The following is a 25,098-nucleotide window of genomic DNA, read 5'->3' as shown; positions in this document are numbered from 1 at the left end:
TAGGGCTACAGCTTAATAATTGTTAATATCCTCACCTGATGATGAGGATTATAGTATCCATCAGCCTATGATGGTGAACAGATAATCAATATACTGTTATGCTGAGAGCTTGGTCTACTTCCTTCTTGTTGGTAAATGAATGGTTACCACTATGATGGGATGAGGCTGATTATTTTCTTCTACCTCTGAAATGTATTTATTGCTTCCCAACTTCTTGGTGTCCAATTCCACAGATATATTTCAGTTCCCTGTCATCTCTGCCATCTAACAGGCGGGCACCCGTTTAGCCAAATATTCATATTGGCTCAGTGTGAATTTTAAAACTGATCATTGAACTCTCTGATCAAATTCTTCCCCTAGTGATACCTCACTGGAGATAGAAGCCAAAATTCCATAGCTTCAAACATGAGGCTCAAGTGTCTGTGAACTTTCAGCCAGCTCCACCCTCACAGAGCCCTGGCCTCCCTCACACTGGTCTCCTAAACATTGAACTTGATTCCAGCTTCACGTGACACCACAGCTGCAGGGCTCAGAGCCTTTATGGGCTTGCTTTTTTCTGCTTGGGGTCACCCCACTGGTCTTGTGGAATTTTTCACCCCCCTCCATCCTCCAAACTCCAACTCCTCTTTCAGAGAGACTGGATCATCTCCTTCATGAACCTTTTCTTTTTCTAACATTAGCACAGGAAAAGGTCACTTTCTCATGCTCTTAATCTAAGTGTTAGGGCACCCATGTCTTTGTTTCTTGCTATGCTGTGAGTACCTGAGGCATAAAGCATGTTATACAAACTCGTTTCTCCTCTTCGATTTAGTTTAGTGTGGCTGAATAAACATGTATTCTATGACAGGATTCTATGAAGTTAGATATGGAGGACATGCTTGAGGAAGTTCTCCGTATTCTGAGATTAGGACCCGTTAGGGTGTCAGATTACAGTTGTAAGAATGAAATAGAATGGAATCAAGGAGGCACAAAAGAAAGTATTAGAGTGTGTCATACACAGGGAGGGTACGTATATAATAATTTCATGGTTCCCTTTGTTCTCTCGTGCGTGTGTGTGTGTGTGTGTGTGTGTGTGTGTGTGTGTGTGTGTTTGCGTGCGCGCAAAAATGCTGGATAACAATGTAAAAGGCATGTCTTATTTTGAGACACAGTAAAACAGATCTGGAATTCAACACAAGAAATGCAAGACCTGTGTAAAAGGCCATTTCCTGCTAATGAAGGAAAAGTAATAAGAGTGAAGAGCCCAGCAGAGGGCCAGGTGCAGAGAGAAGAGGGGCCCAGCATGGGTGTTGAAGTTACCTGGGACTCAAGAGACCACACACCAACTGGACCTTCCCTGCTCCACTGGCCTCATTACAGCGTCCTCCCCAGCCTCTGTTCTAATTGTGATCCCTGCACCTATGCCAGGTATATTAGATCACTCTGGTGTTTACATGGCTTAATAGCATCTTTCCTTTGTTATTTTTGGCTTTGAGTTTTTGATCTCTTTTGTGACACAACTGATGGGTGGGCACTAGTCCTGGTTCTGTTCCTTGTTGATGTACAAATTATCCCAGAACATCCTTTCTAATAAAAGAGTAATATGCAAATTAACCACCACTTTGCTACACCCACAAGCCATGCCCACCAGCCAATCAGGAGTGAGTGTGCAAATTAACCCAACCAAGATGGCTGCAGCCACGGAGAGAGCAGGAGGGAGGCTTGGGTTTCCCCTGCGATGGAGGAAGCCAAGCTTTCCGCACACCCTGGTCGGGCCAGGCCTCCGCTTAAGGCTACAAAATTTCAATTATAGAAGATAAATAAATTCCAACAGAAATGGCTGCCACCACAGAGCGAGCAGAAGGCTTGGCTCCACTCCAGGCTACAAAGTTTCAATTGTAGAAGATAAATAAACCCCAGATACCAGGGCCTCCGCTTGGGTCACTGAGGGGCGTGGCCGGCCTGCAAACCACCACAGGCCCCTTGCCCAGGCCGTCCCACGCCCCAAGGGAACCCCTACCCGATCCCGGACACCCTTCAGGGCAAACCAGCTGGCCCCCACCCGTGCACCAGGCCTGTATCCCATCTAATAAAAGAGTAATATGCAGATTGACCATCACTCCAACACACAAGATGGCTGCCCCCATGTGGTCAAAAATCCTGCCCCCATTGGACACAAGATGGCCACCACAAGATGGCCAGCAGGGGAGGGCAGTTGGAAGGGACCAGGCCTGCAAGGGAGGGCAGTTGTGGGTGATCAGGCCAGCAGAGGGGGGGCAGTTGGGAGGGACCAGGCCTGCAAGGGAGGGCAGTTGGGGGTGATCAAGCATGCAGGGGAGGGCAGTTAGGGGTGACCAAGCTGGCAGAGGAGGGAAGTTGGGGCAACCAGGCCTGCAGGGAAAGGCAGTTGGGAGGGACCCAGGCCTGCAGGGGAGAGCAATTGAGGGGACCAGGCATGCAGGGGAGGGTAGTTAGGGGTGACCAGGCCAGCAGAAGAGGGAAGTTGGGGACGACCAGGCCTGCACGGGAGCAGTTAGACATCAATCAGGCTGGCAGGGAAGTGGTTAGGGGGTGATCAGGCTGGCAGGCAGAAGCGGTTAGGGGCAATCAGGCAGGCAGGCAGGTGAGCAGTTGGGAGCCAGCAGTCCTGGATTGTGAGAGGGATGTCTGACACACACTCTTTGTATGTGAGGTCTAATGAGCAGGGAGCTCACTGACTTTGTTCATTTATGTAGCTTTATAAATGTGTGCTTTTATATGAAAAAAAAGTTAAGGTGTGGAATATTCATAATATAAAAATGGCAGAGAAAATAACATGGTTAAATATTGTGTATTCAAATAATCGCATTAATAAAATTGAATAAAATTATAAAACTAATTTCAAAAGAAAAGCAAAAAATAAATAAATAAAAACACACCTTAACAAAACTTTAATTACATCAGTATGGGTCTCCAATCCCAGATACATGGGCAAGGATGTAGAAAAAATATACAAAAATGTAATTTTAAAAGGCAGTGAAGAAAGCAGTATCTACAGTTATAATTTCTACCTATATAAACATTACTAGATTATGCTTAGAAAATGGATAGAAGAGATCATTAATTGATTGCAAAAAATGTTAATGTTTTTGCCAAGATGAAAAATGTAGAACTGTTTTTTTTATTTTTTATTAATTTCTTTATTGATTAAGGTATCATATATTTGTCCTCATCCCCCCATTCCCATCCCAAACCCCTCCGAACACATGCCCCCACCCCCCTGTTGTCTGTGACCACTGGTTAGGCTTATATGCATGCATACAAGTCCTTTGGTTGATCTCTCCTCCTTACCCCCACCCTCCCCTACCTTCCAGCTGAGGTTTGACAGTCTCATCGATGCTTCCCTGTCTCCGGGTCTGTTTTTGTTCATCAGTTTATGTTGTTCATTATTTCCCCTAGATGAGTGAGATCATGTGATATTAGAAATACACTTATAAGAACCGAAAATGAGACAAGCAATAATGGTTATGCTGAGAGGCAAATGAATCAGTCTGTAGTGAGTTTCTTTCTGGGCCAACAGTTCTTTTGTGTCCCAATTTCAATGTCAAACAGTTCCTTATGTGTACATGTCAGCAATGATATTTCAGTTCTGAATGGTGGACAAATGGTGGTAATGCAGGTCCGACCCTCTCTGGTTTGGTCCTGGGCAACCTGCAGTGATGCACAGCTGCTGACTGCTAGTATGGCGAGGCGTTGTCAGCGTCTTCCGTCTCTGGACTGTTTCTCTTCTGTCTTCATGGCTGGAGCAGTCCTGTCAATTCTTCTCTGTTGCAGGAATCCACATGGTCTTGGAGTTGTTTTCTGAAAATATACAAACATATTCTTGACCAAAAGTTTATAAAGGAATCTTTTCTATAAATTTGACTTGGGATCCTTTTTCATTTTTTGCCCAAACGATTTTCCTTTGGCTTGTTTTGACACCATGTGTTTTTCATGGATGTCTTGCTGTTAGTATTACAAATGAAAGTTAATTTTCTAAAGTAAAAATTTTCTAGATGTAATTTACTTACAGGATATTTTTCTTTACATGATATTCTTCTATTATACCCCCCTTTTTATTTAAATATTAGAAGGCTTTTGGAAATTTTATAATGTAGTCTTGATAGCTTTTAAATTTTAATATTTTGCAGTAAAATATGACTGCTTTAGGTTCATTACATGTTACGCAATTTTACCATGAGATGAACTACCAATAAAAATTTTAGTTAACACTTTAGGAACAGCTTTTTGTCCAGTACCATTAATTTTTCTAGAATATTCGCTTATTTCAATTAGCCAATTTAAATTAGTCTGAGAACTTGACTACTATTTTACTGTCAAATTTAATACTCTAACAATAATCTTATTTTACCCTGTAAATATTAGTGGGAAGGATTATTTGCCTTCTTGAGTAGGCCCTGAGCATTCCTGGTGCTAGGTTGGATTTAGATATCAAAACCCTACTTCCCCACACCATGGGTACAAGACAACTCAAACAAGTCTTGTTGCAGTGAGAGGACAACTGCTGTCGGCCAAGTCTCTGTCTGTTACCTGGGTCCCGATTTGAGCTGGGCATGGGAAGCGAAGCAGCCATGGGGGCAGGAGACATCCCTCAGAAGGAGTGAGGGTTCGGCCCCTGCAAAGTTGGGGGCAGTGAGGGTCTGTGCCCCACCTCTGTTGACCCCCAAGTTCTCTCCCGATGGCCCCTCTGCGACTGTGCCTGTCTTAGGTTGTTCCGTCAAGTAATTGGTGAAGACACAATATGACAGACTGATAGAATTGACCACACAAAATTAATACATTTTTATACATTCTCCTAAATCCATCTATACATATATAAAGGAATTCTATACCAAACAGCAATGTTTTTAGGAGAAAACTAATCTAGCATACTAAATGTATTAACTATGTATTCGCCTGCCTAACAAACAGATATGGCAGTCTCTCAGCTCTGAGCTGGCCTGGTTAGGCTCTCAGGTTACTCAGGGAGAAATTCTGGGATGCATTCCTTGAATCTTCCCACAGCATCTGCTGCACTCTCAGACTCACCTGGTTGGGGTCTCTGAAAGGAAGGGCTCCTTGTAGAAGTCTGAATTGCTCCCTGGATGGTTAATGTGGGAGACTGAAGCTCTGTTCTCAGACAAAAGAGCAGGAAGGAGTCAAGCATTAGTCTCAGAGTCAGACTTGAGACTCCAAAAGAAACAAATATGTTCTGTTCCAGCCTAACCTTGCACAGGTTGCGAGTCTGCTGCAGAGGAGATCTTACACCTCCTTTATCTGCTCATTAGATGCTGTTGGCATTGTTGCTCCCACCTCTGAGCACCCGGTTTCCCTGAGGGACACACTGGTCTGAACAGAATGGAAAAATTTCCTGCCGATTCTTTGTTCCCAAGGGACCAGTTTAGAAGTTAAGTGAATCCTGTTTTTGTTACTCCTTCTCCATGACCCTCTTGAGGTCTCATCTCCCAGCACCTTACCCAACTTTGAATTACATTTTCTCTAAAGTCCATGACTGAGGAGACTGGCTTGACTAGGAACCTTGGATTTTCAAAGTCCTGACCTTCATGGGGCACAGCCCATGATACCTCCAGGAAATTGCAATTTGTCTCTTCAACAAGGGAGAGGACTGTGTGACTTTGATGTAAAGCTTGGGCACCACCCTCCTTGGCTTCATGACACATTTTCCAAATCAATGAGAAATTTCATACTTATATCAGAAGATAAGAGCTGCTATTTAGTCCCACAGTGTAAGACCTTTGTTAATTATGAGACATAATTATATAATTTAATACTATCCAATCTGAGTTTAGTACCTTAAACTAAACTGTGCATTATTTGATTTAAAGTTTATAAAAGTCCTTTCTCTGAAGTGATAAAATTATGACCTTCATTCTCCATTGCAGAAGTGGGGCTTGAGGAAGTTTAGTGACCAACCCAAAATTATAATCAGAGTAAGGAATAGGTGTTGATTAGAATCTGTCATTATGCTTTCAGTTCTCAAACTGTGCAGTGGTTCCCAATGAGGGAATATCTGAAGGTAGGCTGCTAAATACTTGCAATACCCAACACACATAATTATGTCATATTTAGAAGGTAAAAATTCCTAGTCTAGACAAGCCATTCTCCAACTTCATAGTGGCATATTATTGACTAAAAAATATTATTGACTAGTTGTTTCATCACCAAAAGGATTTATTCAGGAAAAGAAAGTATTGCAACCCATGACAAGCCACTTGCACACTCTGGCCTGTGTGCCAAGATGGAGGGGTACTTATGGAGGGGGAAAGAAGAGGGAAGGGGAAGTTAGAACCATGGGGTTTTATCAACATAGAGTTCTTCCTTGTAGGGCTCTCAGGATTACATATAGTGGGAGAAATTCAATTAGTGCTAGCTCCTCCCATATACCCTCCTGACTGGTTATGTTTGCTTAAATTGCTGTTAGTCTTTATCAATATGAATCACCCACAATTCTAGTTCAAGTACAGATGCTGATTCAGCAGGTGCTGGTGGGCCTTTGGCATCTGCATTTCTCAGAAGTTCCAGGAAAATGCTTGTTTTGAGGTCCTGGTCTGTGGACCACTCTTTGAGTAGCAAGTTTTGGTCCTGTTGTTGAGTAAGGGGCAAGTAGTTGTAGGCCATCTTCACCAAAAATTGTTTGCTTAAGATTTTGAATGAAAGATGAACAGTCATGCACTGCTTAACAAACAGGGATATGTTCTGAGAAAAGCATCCATAGGTGATTTTTGTCATTGAGTGCGAATCAGGAAGTGCACTTATGCAAACCTAGATGGTATAGCCTTCTATTCCCCTAGGATACATGGTATCCAGCCGTGGGCAAACTACGGCCCGCGGGCCGGATCCGGCCCATTCGGCTGTTCTATCCGGCCCGCGGAGCCGAAAGAGCGGAGTGTTCTCTTGCTCTCCCCTCAGCTCCTTTACTTTGAATTTATATTAGTTCACACAAACACTCCATCCATGCTTTTGTTCCGGCCCTCCGGTCCAGTTTAAGAACCCATTGTGGCCCTCGAGTCAAAAAGTTTGCCCACCCCTGGTATAGCCTGTTGTTCCGTAGGGGAGGACAAATAATTTAACCTATACCATTCTGGGTTCTTGGCTTACACATCCTAGATAATAAAAGGGTAATATGCAAATTGCCTGAACAGCAGAAGGACTGGTCGCTATGATGCGCACTGACCACCAGGGGACGGACACTCAACACTGGAGCTGCCCCCTGGTGGTCAGTGTGCTCCCAAATGGAGGAGCGCTGCTCAGCCAGAAGCCCGGCTCATGGTTGGCTACCACAATGGTGGTTGCAGGGCAGATCTCCTGCTTCCAGGGCAGCTCTAAGGATATCAGACTGGGAGACATCCCCCAGAGGGCACCCAGGGGGGAGAGGACGCAGGCCGGGCTGAGGGACTCCCGCCCCCTGCCACTCCCCAGTGCACGAATCTTGTGCACTGGGCCTCTAGTCTTTGTAATAAAAGACAGATTGACAGGACAAAAACTAACACAAGTTTAATAACGTGTACACCTCCTATATATGTGGGAGAGACCTAGAGAAACTAACTCCTGAATATACCACCTTAACCACCATCATTAGCTGAAGACAGAAAAAGGTGTTGATGGAGGGGAGTCAGATATGGGAGGTTACCAGGAAAAGCACAGTAAACAGGGTAAGGTTGTTATGCAGGTTTAAGTAGTAATTATCTTTGGTATTGATCTGAGTTTCTAGAAATAAGGTCACTGCCTTCCCATTCCTAGTACAGGCTCAGACAGCACACTCCTTTGTGGGGTGTGAGCTCAGATAGGATAGCAGGGGGGTCCGGGACCTGGGGCTTGTGCAGTCCCCTAGGCTGATGCAGATTAGAGTGGAGTGCTTGCCCCAGGAAAGACGGCACTGGTCCTGATGTGGGTTCTTCTGCAAATATTTGGTTGTAAGACTTCTGTTCAGCTGCTTTCAGTTGGTTATTCAGGTTGATTGTTGTATAATTGAGTTGTGATTCCAGTTCAGGGCCGGAAGGAGTAAATAGCCACTTCCACCAGCTCTGCCGCCATCTTCCTCAGCAATTCTACTTTAAATCTTCGTGTCTAAATTTTTGCTTTCTTTTCCTTTCATGTGAGTTTAATAATTTTTTTTTAGCTTCTATTCTCTCAAATGTTTTCAAATTTTATTTCAACATTAAAGGTGAAAATATTAATGAGTCTGTGTTGGACATATATGTCTATGTGTTTATTAGAAAGAAAATCATATAAAGTGTACACAGATGTATGCATACATAGATGCCATACTTGTGAAAGAGTCTTAGACTCACCAAATATTTCTAAGTATTTTATTTATTAACAAAATTGACTGAATTAGGTTTATCACCTCACATCACCACCAGAAATAAGGAATCAGAGGATCAGGGTGATTACATGTACTCTTAATTTCTGTATGGCTCCTTTATTTCAGAAAACTTTGCATTTTAAATACATTCAGTTTATTTCACTCATTCACTCCAATAAGTTTTTAAAAATAAAAACAATTTGTTAGAACCAATAAATGAATTCAGCAACATTGTGGGATACAAAATCAATTTGCAGACATCTGTGGTGTCTCATAACAAACTGTCAGAGAGAGAAATTAAGAAAATAATCCCATTTACAACTGTGTCAAAAAGAAAATAATACTAGGAGTAAACATAACCTAGGAAGTGAAAGACCTGTACGCTGAAAACTATAACATATTGCTGGATGTTATTAAAGAAGACACACACAAAAAGGCCCTAAACAATTTAGCTCAGTGGATAGAGCAATGGACCGCAGACTGAAGTGGCCTGAGTCCAATTCTGGTCAAGGGCACTTACCTGGGTTGTGGGCTCCGTCCCCAGCAGGGGGAGTGCAGGAGGCAGCCAATTGATGATTCTCTCTCATCATTCATTGATGTTTCTATCTCTACTCCCCTCATTTCCTCTCTGAAATCAATAAAAATATTTTTAAAAATATGAAAAAAGACACAAAAATGAAAAGGTATACTCTGCTTACTAATTGGAAAAATTAGTATTGTTATGCCCTATCACAGGCTCAAAATGGCATCACTCATGCTAAAAGTCCAGGCTGCCAAACCAAGATTTAATACTGGATCTAATGGAAGTGTCTACATGTCCCAGAAATACAATTTTAATCAACCAGGTTGGAATCTTTTGGTCAAGCACCAGTAAGGTAATCTGTCACATGGGCCCTCTCCATCCCTGTAGAAAGAAGAAGGAATCTGCATGATAAAACCCTCTTGTTGTCATCTCCCAAAGAAAAGATGTCAAGCTCCCCCTGCCATCCTTTCTTTTCCGTTATTAATAACTCCCTTATGCTACTCTTTTTTTTTCTGTAAAAACCTTATACTTTTGTACAATTCTTCAGAAATTTCTCTTATTTGTTAGGGAGGATGCTGTCTGATCCATGAATCGCTTAATAAAGCCAATTAGATCTTCAAATTTACTTGATTGAATTAAAAAATACCCAAAGCAATCTATAGATTCAATGCAATCTCCATCAAAATTCCAATGTCATTTTTCACAGAAATAGAACAAACGATTCTTAAATTTGTAGGAGCTACAAAAGATCCTGGATAGCCAAAGCAATCTTGAGAAAGCAAAACTAAGCTGGAACCATCATGCTCACAGGTTTCAAACTACATACAAAGCTATAGTACTTAAAGCAGTACAGTACTGGCATAAAAACAGACTCACAGATCAAAGAAACAGAACAGAGAGCCCAGAAATAAACCCATGCACATAAGGTCATTAATTTAGGAAGAAGGCGCGAAGAGTACCCAGTGGGGAAATGGTAGTCTCTCCAATATCTCTCTTTAGCTCAGAATGTCATTTCCCCTTTGTCTCTGTACCTCTCATGTATGTATGTGTTACTGGACCGCTTGTGTGCTGGGGGCTGGCCCTGCCCCAGAACATTCTGGAACTTTTGTGTGCCAGGTGACCTTCAGATCCTTGAGTCATCCAGGAAAGATTTCAAGGATGAATCCAAGTGAGAGTAAAGCAAATTTTATTCAGGTAGAGACAAAGAAAGAGGCCTGGGCATGGGTACCACTGTAGAAGAAAAGTACCCACAGGAGTGGACCAACATGAGAGTGAGTTGCACATGTGCTCAGTTAGTTCCAGGGATTTTATGTGTGTCCAAGGTGGAAGGCGGGAGGGGCAGGGGGTGGTCTCCAAGCGCTGTGGCACAAAATTCTGACTCTGCCTTTTGGGTGGGAGGGTGCCATGTTCCTGACAGGGTTGTTGTGGAAGTGTGATGGAGTTTGTCCCCTTGGCAACCTTTCTATTTGTGGTGTCAGTTTTCATTGTAATGATGGTATAATAAGCTTTGGGGTTGGTCTTTGTTCAATTTCCTTCCATCTTGGAATGATCTGGTTCTAGTCAGTCCTGGTAGTTGTGACCTCTAACCACTGCAGGGGGTTTCCTGCCATAAACTGTTTTCTCTTTGATCATGCTCAGATGTGGGGGCTTTGGTTTCTTTTGCTCCTGCCTCATATCCATATAGAAGCCACTAGGACATATATACTTGATAATCAATGTTCCCAGGTAGTATTCTAGACACTGAGTTGAATATGATAATAAAGCTAGGAGATTAGTTATAAATCCTAGTAGCATGATACTAGTGTAAATACGTGACATTAAACTTTTGATGCATGAGGCATTAGTTTCAAAGACATCTATCTCAAACAATCCTATTGCCAGTTTTATGACAAGGCTACTAGAGAAGCACTCAGGTCTTCCCTCCCAGCTCAACCTATTCTCTCTGTCTCTTTCCCTTCTTCCTCTCTTCCCCCATTCTGAGACCTTCTGATGGGTCCCTTAAGATGTTGTGTATCCTCTAGGTCCTGTGAGTAATAAACCTTGTGATTTCATAAATCCCTCATGATTGTTGCAATTTTAGTAAGGACCACAAGAGCCCGTCCATCCACAACATTGACTGTGGTCTGAGGAACAAGTAGCAGGGCCCAAGGCCAGTGCCCAGGCATTTTCAGCCTATAGCATTACCATCAATAGGCTGAGACTTATAAGGAACAATGATAGAGTCAACATTGTCAGGAAGAGCAGTTAGAGTACTGATGTATAAAGAATGAGAAACAGCCTGGCTGGTTTGGCTCAGTGGATAGAGCGTCAGCCTGTGGACTAAAGGGTCCCAGGTTCCATTCCTTTCAAGGGCACATGCCTAGGTTGTCGGCTCAATCCTGAGTGGGGAGCTTGCAGGAGGCAGCCAATCAATGATTCTCTCTCATCATTGACGTTTCTCTCTCTTTCCCTCCCTCTCCCTGCCTCTCTGAAATAAAAATTTATTTTTATAAAAATATATTTTAAAAAAAGAATGAGAAACATAAAAGTTAAAATTGAGGTGTCAGATTTTCCAGGAATTAAATTATATAAATAGTTTGAGTAACCAAGCAAATTTTTTCCAACGTGAATAATACAACTTATGACTATTCTATCTATAAAATCAGAACAACTTCCTTACAATGATGTAAGTCATTTGAGAACAATTTATTCTTCAGAAATCCATGTTGTCCATGAAATAAACTGGAATTTAAATTCTGATCAAGGTTGGAAAAGGTATGTTAGGTTAGAACAAAGGAGAGAGGGAAAAACTGTCTGTATAATAGACATAGCAAAAAGGGTAATAAATTGGTTACTTAAGTTGTATAGAGAAGTTGAACTCAAACAAAAGGAAATTCTGGGAAATAAATAAAAGAAGCAAGTTGTACAAACACAATCTGATTAAAGGATCTTAGTTTTAGGGTTTCAGTCTTGAAGCCTGAAATCCAGTGCACCTTTTCAGACTCAGCACAGCTGTTCTTTTATGACCGCCATCCCAAAGAATCATTTCAGGGCCCCTATTATGTCCTTGTTCCTCAGACTGTAGGGGAAGGGGTGCAGCATCGGTGTGACCACGGTGTACAGCACTGAGGCTGCTGCACTTGAGTGTGAGCTGTGGGTAGCAGCAGAGCCTAGGTACACTCTTACGCTGGTACAATAAAATAAGGAGACAACTGAGAGGTGAGACGCACACGTAGAAAATGCCTTATACTTCCCCTGAGCTGATGGGATTGCACGTATGGAGGACACTATCTTAGAGTAAGAGTAAATGATACCAGCGAGGGGACCACCACCCAGTAGCACAGTTATCAAATACATCACCATGTTATTAAGAAAGGTGTCAGAACAGGCAAGTTGGGCCATCTGACTGAGTTCACAGAAAAAGTGGGGGATTTCCAAGTCTGTACAGAAGGTTAGTCACAACAGTAAACTTTCTAACAAGGAATGCAGAGCACTTGTGATCCAAGACACCAGAACCAGCAGTCCACAGAGTGTAGTGCAGGGGGTGACAGATGGACACGAAGCGGTCATAAGCCATCACAGTAAAGAGGAAGTCATCCATCAATGCAAAGTGAGAAAAAATAAATCTGGCTGATACAGCCTTCATAGGTTATACATTTGCTCTGTGTCAGGATGTTCCACAGCATCTTTGGGATGGTGGTGGAGGTGACACAGATGTCTACCAAGGACAGGTTGGAGAGGAGGAGGTACATGGGTGTGTGGAGGTGGGAGTCTGAACTGACAGCCAGGATGATGAGCAGGTTTCCAAGCACAGTGATCAGGTACATGGAGAGGAAAAGCCCAATTATGAGGGGCTGCAGTTCTGGTTCCTCTGAAAAACCCAGGAGAATACATTCTGACACTCCTGTAAGATTCCCTGGTTCCATGAGGTGGGGGTGACTTCCAAGAAAGAAGAAAAAAAGCATGAGGACTTTTCATACAATCTAGTGTTACTCACGTGGCTGTAATGCTACAGCGTGTCTCCTGCCGTCAAGAAAGGAGTTTCAGTATTTTGGTCTGGATTTCGTTTCATCTAGGACCTTCCTGTGTCATTTCAGAGTAGGAATTTTTGTCCCAATCTCCTTTTTGCTAAGATGTCAGGTATACTGTAGTTTTAATGATATATTTTATATGCATTTCAGGAATATGAACTGAGTGCTGATCATGTTTTCAGCACTGTCTGGGCTGTGAATAAAGGGTTCTGAAGAACAAAATTCTCTAGAACTCAATCTGGGGGAAAGACTATTGAAGGAAAGAATAGAAATCTATAAAAATGACATTACAAATGGTGAGAGATCATATGAAGAAAATGAGAGCACGTCTAGAGGAGTAAGTGACGAGGGCATTCTGTTTTTTATGGGTATTTAGACAAGATCTGCAAACAAAATGACATTTGAGCACAGAACTCAAGAAAGAGAGGGAGGGAGATCAAGGCCGTAGGGACGAGCTGACAGGGTTTAGTGATCTGCTCAAAGTTAATATCAGAGTATGTGATGGGCCTTGAGTATAATTTTAGTCCATGGGTCTCAACCAGAAATGTTTTTGCCCTGAGGGTATCTGGCAATGTCTGAAGGGATACCACTAAATACCTACAATTCACAAAAAAGCACCTCCTTCAATTATTATCCCTCCCCAAATGTCAATGGTAAAAGGTGAGAACACCTAGTTTATATCAGCACATCTCCAATTTCAATATTCCTATGCAGTCCCCAGGATTTGGGCTCAAATGCAGAATTTGATGCAGCAGGTCTGGAGGGCTCAGAGACTCTGCATTTCTGACAAGCTCCCTGGTGGTGTGATGCTGCAGGACCTGGCCTGAGGACCACTCTCTGAGTAGAAAGGCTGTGGTTCTGTGTTAGAGTTAGCTGCAGGTAGTTTTAGGTCTTATGATCCAGGTATTGTCTTTGCATGGAGTTTTAAAGAAATAGTTATTCACTCATTCTAGAGGCTTTGATTAAATATTTGTTTCCTTTGTATAAAGGCCCTTGAGTGACACTAAGTAATACTGAAAAATGATTTGTAACAGGTAGAATAAGAACCTCTAAAAGATGTCCACATCCTAATCCCCAGTAGTTTTAAATATGCTATTTTTTTATAGCAAGGGAAATTAGGGTAGCAGATCAAAAAGGGTTGTTAATTGGCTGACTTCATTTATTTTATTTTATTTTTCTTTATTTTTCTTTATTCTCAACCTGCCAGAATGGCTATCATCAACAAATTAACAAATGACAAGTGCTAGCAATGATGCGGAGAAAAAGGAACCCTAGTGCACTGCTGGTGGAAATGCAGACTGGTGCAGCCACTATGGAGAACAGGATGGAGTTTCCTCAAAAAATGGAACTCCCATTTGACCCAGTGATCCCACTCCTAGGCATATATCCCAAGAAACTAGAACCACCAATCAGAAAGGATATATGCACCCCTATGTTCATAGCAGCACAATTTATGTGTTTTTTTTTTTTAATGATTTCAGAGAGGAAGGGAGAGGGAGAGAGAGCTAGAAACATCAATGATGAGAGAGAATCAAACAAGTTCCCAGGTGGTGTTGATGCTGTAGTTGCTGGTCTGTGGCCCACACTTTGAGTAGAAGGCTGTGGTTGTGTTGGGGTCAGGTGTAGGTTGTTCTAGGTCTTTAGAACCAGAAATCATTTTGCATGTAATTTTGAATGTGTAATGTATTCGCTCATTCAAGAAGCTGTTATAAATTCATTGGTAAATTATTTTTATAAGGATTTATAAGTGTCATAATAGGATATACTTCTGAAAAATACCTTTTTTATTTGTTTTATGTAAGGGCCCTTGTGTGACACCATGGAATACATTATTGAAAAGATTTTCATAGTAAGCAGAGCTTCCAATCACACCATAATCACCAGAAACTTGTAATATGTTACTTTTTATTGCAAGATTAGGTTAGAGTAGCAGATTGAATAGTTGGGCTAATCAGCTGACTTTAAGATAAGACTGGGCATAATAATGTAGGTGGGACTAATGAAATCATCGTGGTTCTAACATTTGGAAGAGGAAGGAAGAATTGTGGGAATCAGAGGGAGACTAAAAGATGCTACAAACCTGGTTCTAAAGATGGAGAAAGGGCCATGTGGCAGGACAAACTGGAGTAGGAGAGGAAACAGATTCTCCCCTGGAGACTCCAGAAGTAATTCACCCCTACAGACATCTTTAAAAAAAAATTACTATTTTATTTTTTATCTTTATTGTTGAAAGTATTACAGATGCCCATCAACTCCAACATTGCCCCCCGCCCCCCGGACTTAGTTCCCACCCCACCCCAGGCCTTCACCACACTATTGTCTATGTCCATGGATTATGCATATATGCATATAAGCATATAAGTTCTTTGGTTATTCTCTGCCCGCCAATCCTACCCTCTATCTTGTGAGATCCATCAGTCTTTGGGTTAGGGGAGGCTGGGGGAAGGTCAATGGGGAAATAAAAGAAGATATATGTACTACTATATGTAATACTTTAAACAATAAAAATAAAAAGAAATAAATAATAGGTTTAGAGACCTTTCAAGTAAAAAAAATAAATAAAGTAAAATTGGGCAAAGGACCTGAATAGACACTTCTCCAAAGAGAAACCACAATGACCAATAGACATATTAAAATGCTCAAGGTCACTAACCATCAGAGAGATGCAAATTAAAACTATAATGAGGTATCACTTCTCATCTGCCAGAATGTCCACCATCAACAAATCAACAAAAAACAAGTGCTGGCAAGGATGTGGAAAAAAAAGAACACCAGAACACTGCTGGTTAGAATGCACACTTTTGCAGCGATTGTGGAAAATAGTATGGAATTTCCTCAAAAAAATAAAAATCAAACTGCTCTTTGATCCAGAGATCCCACTTCTGGGAATATTGCCTAAGAGTCCCCAAACACCAAATCAAGAAGCATATATGCACCCATATGTTCATATTTATTGACAATAGCTAAGGTCTAGAATCAACCCAAATGCCCATGAGTAAATGAGTGAAAGAAAAAGCTGTTGAACATTTACACAATGGAATACTAAGTAGCTGTGAAAAAGAACTATCTCTTACCCTTTGTGATAGCATGGATGGACCTGGAAATTATGATGCTAAGTGAAATAAGCCAGCCAGAGAAAGAAAAATATTATATAACCTCACTTATATGTGGAATATAATGAACAAAATAAACTGATTAACAAAATAGGTCCAGAGACATTGGATACATAGCACAGACTGACACATGGCAGAGGAGATGGAGTTGGGGGGACAAGAAGGAATTAACCAAATATGTGTACATTTGCATAACCCATGGACATCAACAATAATGTGGGAAAGGCCTGGAGTGGGGGCAAAGAGGAGAATGGGGGACATTTGCAATACTCTGAACAAGAAAAAGATATCTTCATTTAAGGCAATGATTACCTTTTTTTCATGGAAGACTCTAGCTTAGGAGATGACTGCTTACTATAACCTCCTTTCAGTTAGATGTCTTAATTTCAGAGCATCTTATGTGGTTGCATTAGGTTTCTGATTTTTTAAGGCTACTATGCAGCCCCCTCCCTCACCCTGAGCTTTTTAGTTTTAGTATGTGGTGCTTTTTTCATCCACATGACAAAATTTAGAAAAGGAGAATTATTATGCTTAGAGCTATGGAGGAGTCATAAGTGTAGACAGCACTGGAATTTTCAAGCAGAAAGGGAAATATAATTCATTAAAAAAAAATACACTGCCATGACTGGTTTGGCTTAGTGGATAGAGCATCAGCCTGTGGACTGAAAGGTCCCAGGTTTGATTCTGGTCAAGGGCATGTACCTTGATTGCAGACACATCCCCAGTGGGAGGTGTGCAGGAGGCAGCTGATCAATGTTTCTCTCTCATCAATGTTTCTAACTCTCTATCCCTCTGTAAAAAATCAATAAAATATATTTAGAAAAAAAAAAGCACTAACGAATCACTGATCCTAATGCAAAAAAACCTCTTATATATGGACATCAATCTTCTATACTTTGATGAGTACAGCATGAAAAAGTAATACTTTGGAAGATGAAAAATGGCAGCAGAGTAGGAGGATACTGCATGGATATGCTCCCAGGAACAAGCTGGAATTATAACTGAAATAAGGAAATGCTTCCTGAATAATCAATGGAAAACTCACAGAAGAGAACCCTGATGCCCAAGGACAGACGGTGGAGATCCCATGGAGACTGGTTGGAGAGGTGGTGGCATGAAAGGGCTTGCTGGGCACCCACAGATGGCAAGTGAGTTCCCGGAGAGATATCTCAGCTGTGTGGGCATGCCACCAAGAACTCTGGGATCTAATCCTGAAGCTGGGCTCCCCAAAAGAGATCATAAAACTGGGGAGGGTACCCACATAACATCTACCTGTGAAAAGCAGTGGGGCGATATCTGCCAGGGAGTGGCAGCTGAAAGTTAGCAGAACCCAGGACTGGGGTCTTCGGGGATAGAGCTAAGAAGCCAGACACCCTAAGTTTCCTGGACTGAGACATTCCCTCACACAGCAGAGGACATATTTCCCACAGAGACATCCGCCTTACCTGGGGGAAAGACAGTGGACACACCCTATTGGGAAACACCTTGCCCTGAGGCCACTTAAGAGATTAGATGTAACCATTAGCCTCCAGGCAGAAGCAACTGCTCCACACTGTTGAAAAAACTCTCACCACACCTGAGGACAATTGCTTGGGGGAAATTCAAGTCAGAATCCTGTTAGTCTGTAGAAGGAGGCGGTCTCTGGAGGCTTGAGTCTTTGCCTGATCTAATTAGTCAAAAACAGCCTTTAACATAGTCCTGCATTAGAGATTGAGAGGTATAGAGGATCTACCTAAAACATAGTCACAAACCCGAACAGACAACCAAATGATGAAACAAAGAAACAACCCCAAATGAAAGAACTAGTGAATTCTAGAGAAGAAGAGATAAATGAAGCAGAGGTAAGAAATTTATCTGAAACAGAGCTCAGAGTAATGATGTTAAAAATTCTCAATAGTATGAAAAAAGATATAGTAACTATGAAAAAAGAACAGTCTGAGATAAAGAATGATATAACACAAATAAAGAACACATTGGAAGAAATGCACAGCAGATTAGGGGAAGCTGAGGATCAAATCAGTGAATAAGAAGACAGAGTTTAAAATATCACTCAATTACAGAACCAAAAAGAAAAAAAAAAACAATTAAAAAACAGGAAGAAAGCTTAAGGGAGCTGTGGGACAATGTGAAACCTAACAATATTAGAATAGTAGGTGTGCCAGAAGAGGCAGAAAGGGAGAAAGGAATAGGAAAGGTGTATGAAGAAGTAATGGTAGAAAACTTCCCTAACCTGGTAAAGGAAAAAGTCACACAAATTCAGGGGACACAGAGAACCCCAAACAAGAAGAACCCAAGTAGACCCACACCCAGACACATTCTATATAATAAAAGGCAAATATGCAAATCAACCGAACAACGGAACGACTGGTCGATATAATGTGCACTGACCACCAGGGGACAGACACTCAACACAGGAGCTGCCTTCTATTGGTCAGTGCGCTCCCCACAGGGGGAGCACTGCTCAGCCAGAAGACAAGCTCACAGGCTGGTGAGCCCAGTGGCTGTAGCGGGAGCCTCTCCCGCCTCCACAGCAGCACTAAGGATGTCTGGCTGATGGCTTAGGCCCGCTCCCCATCAGACAGACATCCCCCAAGTGGTCCTGGACTGGGAGAGGGTGCAGGCTGGGTTGATGGACTCCCTCCCTCCCTGAGTGCATGAATTTCATGCACCAAGCCTCTAGTCATAATTAAAATACCAAAATTTAAGACAAATAGAGAATATTAAAGGCAGCAAGGAAAAAGAAAACTATTACCTACAATGGAGTTCACATAAGTGTGACACCTGATTTCTCATCAGAATTCCACAGGCCAGAAGGGAATGGCATGAGTACTCAAGGTAATGGAAAGCAAGGATCTGAGACCAAGATTACTACATCCAGCAAGGCTATCATTCAAAATAGATGGTCAAATAAAGAGCTTCCCAGACAAAAAAAAATAATAAAAAAATGCTAAATGAGTTCAACAACACCAAGCCAGCATTATAAGAAATGCTAAAGGGATTGCTGTAAAGGATTGCTGAAAAGAAGAAACAGAGAGAGAAACCTAGCCATACAGAATTCAAATGGATATAAATAAGTACTTCCAATAAAACCCTAAATGTAAGTGAATTAATTCGTTCATTCAAAAGGTATAGGGTAGCTGAATGGATACAAAAACATGACCCAACTATATGCTGTCTACGAGAGGCCCACCTCAAAACAAAAGACACAGGATGAAAGTGAAGGGATGGAAAAAAATTTTCCTTGCAAATGGAAAAGAAAAAATAAAAGCTGGAGTAGCAATACTCATATCCAACAAAATAAATTTTAAAAGCATCATGTTAAGTGTAATAAGCTAGTGGGAGAAAGATAAAAATCATATGATTTCACTCATTTGTGGAATATAATGAACAGCATAAACTAATAAACAAAAATGGAGCCAGAGGGGAAAATATATACACTGAGTGGCCAGATTATTATGATCTCTGAACACATAATAATCTGGCTACTCAGTGTATATATTAGAGGCCCAGTGCATGAATTCGTGCATGGGTGGTGTCCGGCCAGGCTGGCCAGGGGGAGGGGACATGGGCAGTTGGCCGGCCTGCCTGCTGGTTGAACTCCTGGTCAAGGGGACAATTTGCATAATTAGCCTTTTATTATATAGGATATACACTGAGTGGCCAGATTATTATGGGTTCAGAGATCATAATAATCTGGCCACTCAGTGTATACTAGAATATTATAGAAGTAATCCTGTTATTTGAAGATTTTTAATATTTCCTACAACTTTCATGATATCATACATATTATGTTAGTACAGTTTTGGTAATATTATTATACTTAAAGTCTTTTTATTCTTGAAATATTAATGTTTATTGCATGTAATATTATTATACTGTATGTGAGATCATTTTTCTTGAATAATTAGTGTTTATTGCATGTAACATTATCATATTTAAAATAGTTTTTCTTGGAGATATTAATGTTTATTGCATGTAACATTATTACATTTAAAATAGTTTTTTTTAAATTAATGATTTTTTTTAATTGTTTGAAGTATTACAAATAGAGGTACATATGTCTCTTTTTTTCCCCCATTGACCTCCCCCCAGCCTCCCCTTCCCCCCAGTACATGCCTTTACCTGCCCACCCCCCAGTGTCTTTTATCCATTGGTTATGCTTATATGCATGCGTACAAGTCCTTCAGTTGATCTCTTACAGCACCCCCCCCCCCCACAACCTCCTCTGCCTTCCCGCTGTAGTTTGACAGTCTGTTCAATGCTTCTTTGCCTCTGTATCTATTTTTTCCCCCTTTTCTTTCCTTTAAAAAAATCTTGCCTCTGCAGACTAGAAATAAACATATAATAACAAAAAATGTTTGAGTCCCAATTTCAATGTCCAACAGTTCTGAGTCCCCGTTTCAATGCCAAACAGTTCCTTAAGTGTACATGTCAGCAATGATATCTGGATGGTGGGCACATGGTGGCAATGCAGGTCCGACTCTCTCTGGTTTGGTCCTAGGCAAGCTGCTGCGTCGCACAGCTTCTGACTGACTGCTGGCATGGCAAGGCGTCGTCAGCGTCTCCCATCTCTGGACTGTTTCTCCTCTTGTCTTCGTGGTTGGAGCAGACCTGTCAATTCCTCTCTGTTGCAGGAATCCACATGGTCTTGGAGTTGTTTTCTAAAAATATACAAACATATTCTCGACCAAAAGTTAATAAAGGAATCTTTTCTATATAATTGATTTGGGATCCTTTTTATTTTCCCCAAACGATTTTCCTTTGTCTTATTTAGACACCATGTGTGTTTTTCATGGGTGTCTTGCTGTTAGCATTACAAATGAAAATTAATTTTGTAAAGTAAAAATTTTCTAGATGTAATTTACTTATACGATATTTTTCCTTACATGATATTACCCTACTATCCCTTTTTTTTGATTAATGGAGGCTTTTGTAAATTTTATAATGCAGTCTTGATAACTTTAAATTTTAATTTTTTGCACAAAAATATGACTGCTTTAGTTTCATTGCATGTTCAGGAATTTTACCATGAGATGAACTACCAATAGAAATTTTAGTTAACACTTTAGGAACAGCTTTTTGTCCAGTACAATTAAATTTTCTTGAATATTCACTTATTTGAATTAGCTTATTTAATTTACTCTAAAAACTTGATTATTATTTTACTGTCAAATTTAATACTCTACCAACAATCTTAGTTTACCCTGTAAATATTAGTGGAAAGGATTATTTGCATTCTTGAGTAGGCCCTGAGCATTCCTGGTGCTAGGCTGGATTTAGATATAGGGCAGCTGCTGTCAGCCAAGTCTCTGTCTGTTACCTGGGTCCCAATCTGAGCTGGGCCAAGTCACACTGTCACCTGTGTCCCGATCTGAGCTGGGCGTGGGAAGCAAAGCAGCCACGGGAGCAGGAGACCTCCCTTAGACGGGGTGAGGGTTCAGGCCCCTGCAAGGTTGGGGGGGTGAGGGTCTGTGCCCCACCTCTGATGATCCCCAAGTTCTCTCCTGATGGCCCCTCTGCGACTGTGCCTGTCTTAGGTTGTTCCTTCCCTGAGGAATCTTACCCTTCTCTGGCTAACCAGTCATCCTCCGGGGCCAAGCAGGGTGATGTGAGGTTCAGTTCTGTCTCCTTGGTAGCCTATGCCCCCGTTGCCTCCACGCCCAGCACCTGCCTTGGGATCCCCTGGCCTGCTGGCGGGGCCCCAGCACTGATCACATATCTTGGGGAACTCAGGTTTCTTCTCCAGAGTGGGCCCAGCTCACACAATTGAGCCAGAGACAGATCCATGGTACCACCCATCACAAGGATTCAAGCTCAGCATGAAAAGAAAGCTCAGGCAACAGCTGAGGTCAATTGGATTGTGAGAAGAGGGTCCCTCTTGGCACAAAAGGCAAGGAGGGCCAAAATAGAATGCTCAAGTGCCTTCCCAGCGCCCTAATTCCTTCTGAAAGGGATTATATCCTTTCATGTCCTCTTTTTTTTTTTTTAATTGCTGCCAAACATTCCAAGAATTAGTTTGTAAATTTGTTTGGGATAATTGTACAATATACTGTTGTAAAATATCTAAAATTATAATGACATTGTAGAATAATATCATGTAAGAATATTCTTTGCGCTAGCCATGGCAATTCAATTTCAAACTGGCTGTCAATTTCTTTTTGTAACTTTATATAAACTTTGTCAGGGAGGCAAAAACACAAATTATACCCCCATAACCCCCCACCCCCCACTTATGCCCCACCCCCTTGTTGTCTGTGTCCATTGATTAGGCTCATATGCATGCACACAAGTCCCTTGGTTGATCTCTCCCCCTTACCCCCACCCTCCCCTACCTTTCCTGAGGTATGACGTGCTGTTCAACGTTTCTCAGTCTCTGGCTCTGTTCTTGTTCATCAGTCTATGCTGTTCATTATATTCCACAAATGAGTGAGATCATGTGATATTTATCTTTCTCTGCCTGGCTTATTTCACTTAACATAATACTCTCCATCTCCATCCATGTTGTTGCAAATGGTAGGAACTCCTTCTTTTTTACCGCAGCGTAGTATTCCATTGTGTAGATATACCACAGTTTTTTAAATTTTTTTTAAATGTATTTTATTGATTTTTTACAGAGAGGAAGGAAGTGGGATAGAGAGCTAGAAACATCGATGAGAGAGAAACATCGATCAGCTGCCTCCCGCACACCTCCCACTGGGGATGTGCCCGCAACCAAGGTACATGCCCCTGACCGGAATCGAACCCGGGACCCTTCAGTCCTCAGGCTGACGCTCTATCCACTGAGCCAAACCGGTTTCGGCACCACAGTTTTTTAATCCACTCATCTGCTGATGGGCATTTAGGCTGTTTCCAAATCTTAGCTATGGTGAATTGTTCTGCTATGAACATAGGGGTGCATATATCCTTTCTGATTCGTGTTTCTAGTTTCCTTTGATATATTCCTAGAAGTGGGATCACTGGGTCAAATGGGAGTTCCATTTTTAGTTTTTTGAGGAAACTCCATACTGTTCTCCAAAGTGGCTGCACCAGTCTGCATTCCCACCAGCAGTGCATGAGGGTTCCTTTTTCTCCACATCCTCCCCAGCACTTGTCATTTGTTGATTTGTTGATGATAGCCATTCTGACAGGTGTGAGATGGTACCACGTTGTTGTTTTGATTTGCATCTCTCTGATGATTAGGGACTTTGAGCAGGTTTACATATGTCTTTTGGCCTTCCTTCTGTCTTTCGAAAAGTGTCTGTTTAGATCAGATGCCCATTTTTTGATTGGGCTTTTTATCTTCTTTTTGTTAAGCTGCATGAGTTCCCTGAAAATGTTGGAGATTAAACCCTTATCATTGATATCATTGGCAAATATGTTCTCACATGCAGTGGGCTTTCTTGTTGTTTCATTGATGGTTTCCTTTGCTGTGCAAAAGCTTTTTATTTTGATGTAGTCCCATTTGTTTATTTTCTCTTTAGTTTCCATTGCCCTAGGGGCAGTGTCAGTGAAGAAGTTCCTTCGGCATATGTCTGAGATTTTTCTGCCTGTTGATTCCTCTAGTATTTTTATGGTTTCCAGTCTTATGTTTAAGTCCTTTATCCATTTTGAGTTTATTTTTGTGTATGGTGTAAGTTAGTGATCTAGCTTCATTTTATTGCAGGTATCTGTCCAATTTTCCCAACACCATTTGTTGAAGAGACTGTCTTGACTCCATTGTATGTTCGTGCCTCTTTTGTCAAATATTAATTGAGCATAGTGATTTGGGTCAATTTCTGGGTTCTCTATTCTATTCCATTGATCTATATGTCTGTTCTTGTGCCAGTACCAGGCTGTTTTAAGAACAGTGGCTTTGTAATACAGCTTGATATCTGGTATTGAGATCCCACCTACTTTGTTCTTCTTTCTCAGGATTGCTGTAGCTATTTGGGGTCTTTTTTTATTCCAGATAAATTTTTGGAAAGTTCGTTCTAGGTCTGTGAAATATGTCGTTGGTATTTTAATGGGAAGTGCATTGAATCTATAGATTGCTTTGGGTAGTATGGACATTTTGATGATGTTGATTCTACCAATCCATGAACATTGTATGTTCTTCCATCTGTTTATGTCTTCCTCTATCTCTTTTTTCAGTGTCGTGTAGTTTTCCACGTATAGGTCTTTTACCTCCTTAGTTAAGTTTATTCCTAGGTATCTTAATTTTTTTGGTGCAATGGTAAATGGGATTGCTTTTTTAGTCTCTCTTTCTGTAAGTTCATTATTGGTGTATAGAAATGCCATAGATTTCTTGGCGTTAATTTTGTATCCTGCTACATTGCCGAATTCATTTATTAAGTCTAGTAATTTTTTGATGGAGTCTTTAGGGTTTTCTATGTACAATATCATGTCATCTGTGAATAAGGACAGTTTTACTTCTTCTTTTCCAATTTGGATGCCTTTTATTTCTTCTTCTTGTCTGATCGTAATGGCTAATACTTCCAGCACTATATTGAACAGGAGTGGTGAGAGTGGGCATCGCTGTCTTGTTCCTGTTCTTAGGGGAAATGGTTTTAGTTTTTGCCCATTGAGTATGATGTTGGCTGTGGGTTTGTCATATATGGCTTTTATTATGTTGAGGTATGATCCTTGTATTCCCACCTTGCTGAGAATTTTTATCAAGAAAGGGTGTTGGATTTTGTCAAATGCTTTTTCTGCATCAATTGATATGACTATGTGGTTTTTATCTCTCAATTTGTTTATGTGATGTATCACATTTATTGATTTGCGAATATTGTACCATCCTTGCATTCCTGGGATAAATCCTACTTGGTCATGGTGTATGATCTTTCTGATGTACTGCTGAATTCGATTTGCTAGAATTTTGTTGAGGATTTTGGCATCTATATTCATGAGGGATATTGGCCTATAATTCTCTTTCATTGTGTTATCTTTATCTGGTTTTGGTATTAGGGTGATGCTGGCTTCATAGAAGGAGCTTGGAAGTGTTCCTTCCTCTTGAATTTTCTGGAATAGTCTGAGAAGGATAGGTTTTAGTTCTTCCTTGAATGTTTGGTAAAACTCTCCTGTGAAGCCATCTGGCCCTGGGCTTTTGTTTGCTGGAAGCTTTTTGATGACTGCTTCAATTTCTTCCATAGTTATAAGCCTATTGAGATG

The 25,098-nt window shown here is 41.2% G+C and overlaps 1 protein-coding gene and 1 pseudogene across 2 annotated transcripts in view; both read right to left on the bottom strand.

Moving 5' to 3' along the window:
• Positions 1-25,098, bottom strand: part of LOC308251761 (olfactory receptor 7A10-like) — a gene marked incomplete at both ends in the record, with an annotated part of 299,707 nt that overhangs the window by 24,896 nt on the left and 249,713 nt on the right. The gene's annotated exons all lie outside the window — the stretch shown is intronic.
• LOC308250609 (olfactory receptor 7A17-like) overlaps positions 1-25,098 on the bottom strand; it is a 31,201-nt pseudogene that overhangs the window by 2,134 nt on the left and 3,969 nt on the right. The window contains exon 2 of the transcript in view: positions 12,576-12,764. The product of the transcript in view is annotated as an olfactory receptor 7A17-like (transcript). The remainder of the gene's footprint in view (positions 1-12,575; positions 12,765-25,098) is intronic.

This window comes from Plecotus auritus, assembly GCF_963455305.1.
Source record: "Plecotus auritus genome assembly, chromosome: 6".
NCBI classification, from domain to species: Eukaryota; Metazoa; Chordata; class Mammalia; order Chiroptera; family Vespertilionidae; genus Plecotus; species Plecotus auritus.
Note: the sequence above shows the minus strand (reverse complement) of the source record. Positions and strands in the feature narration are given on the sequence as shown.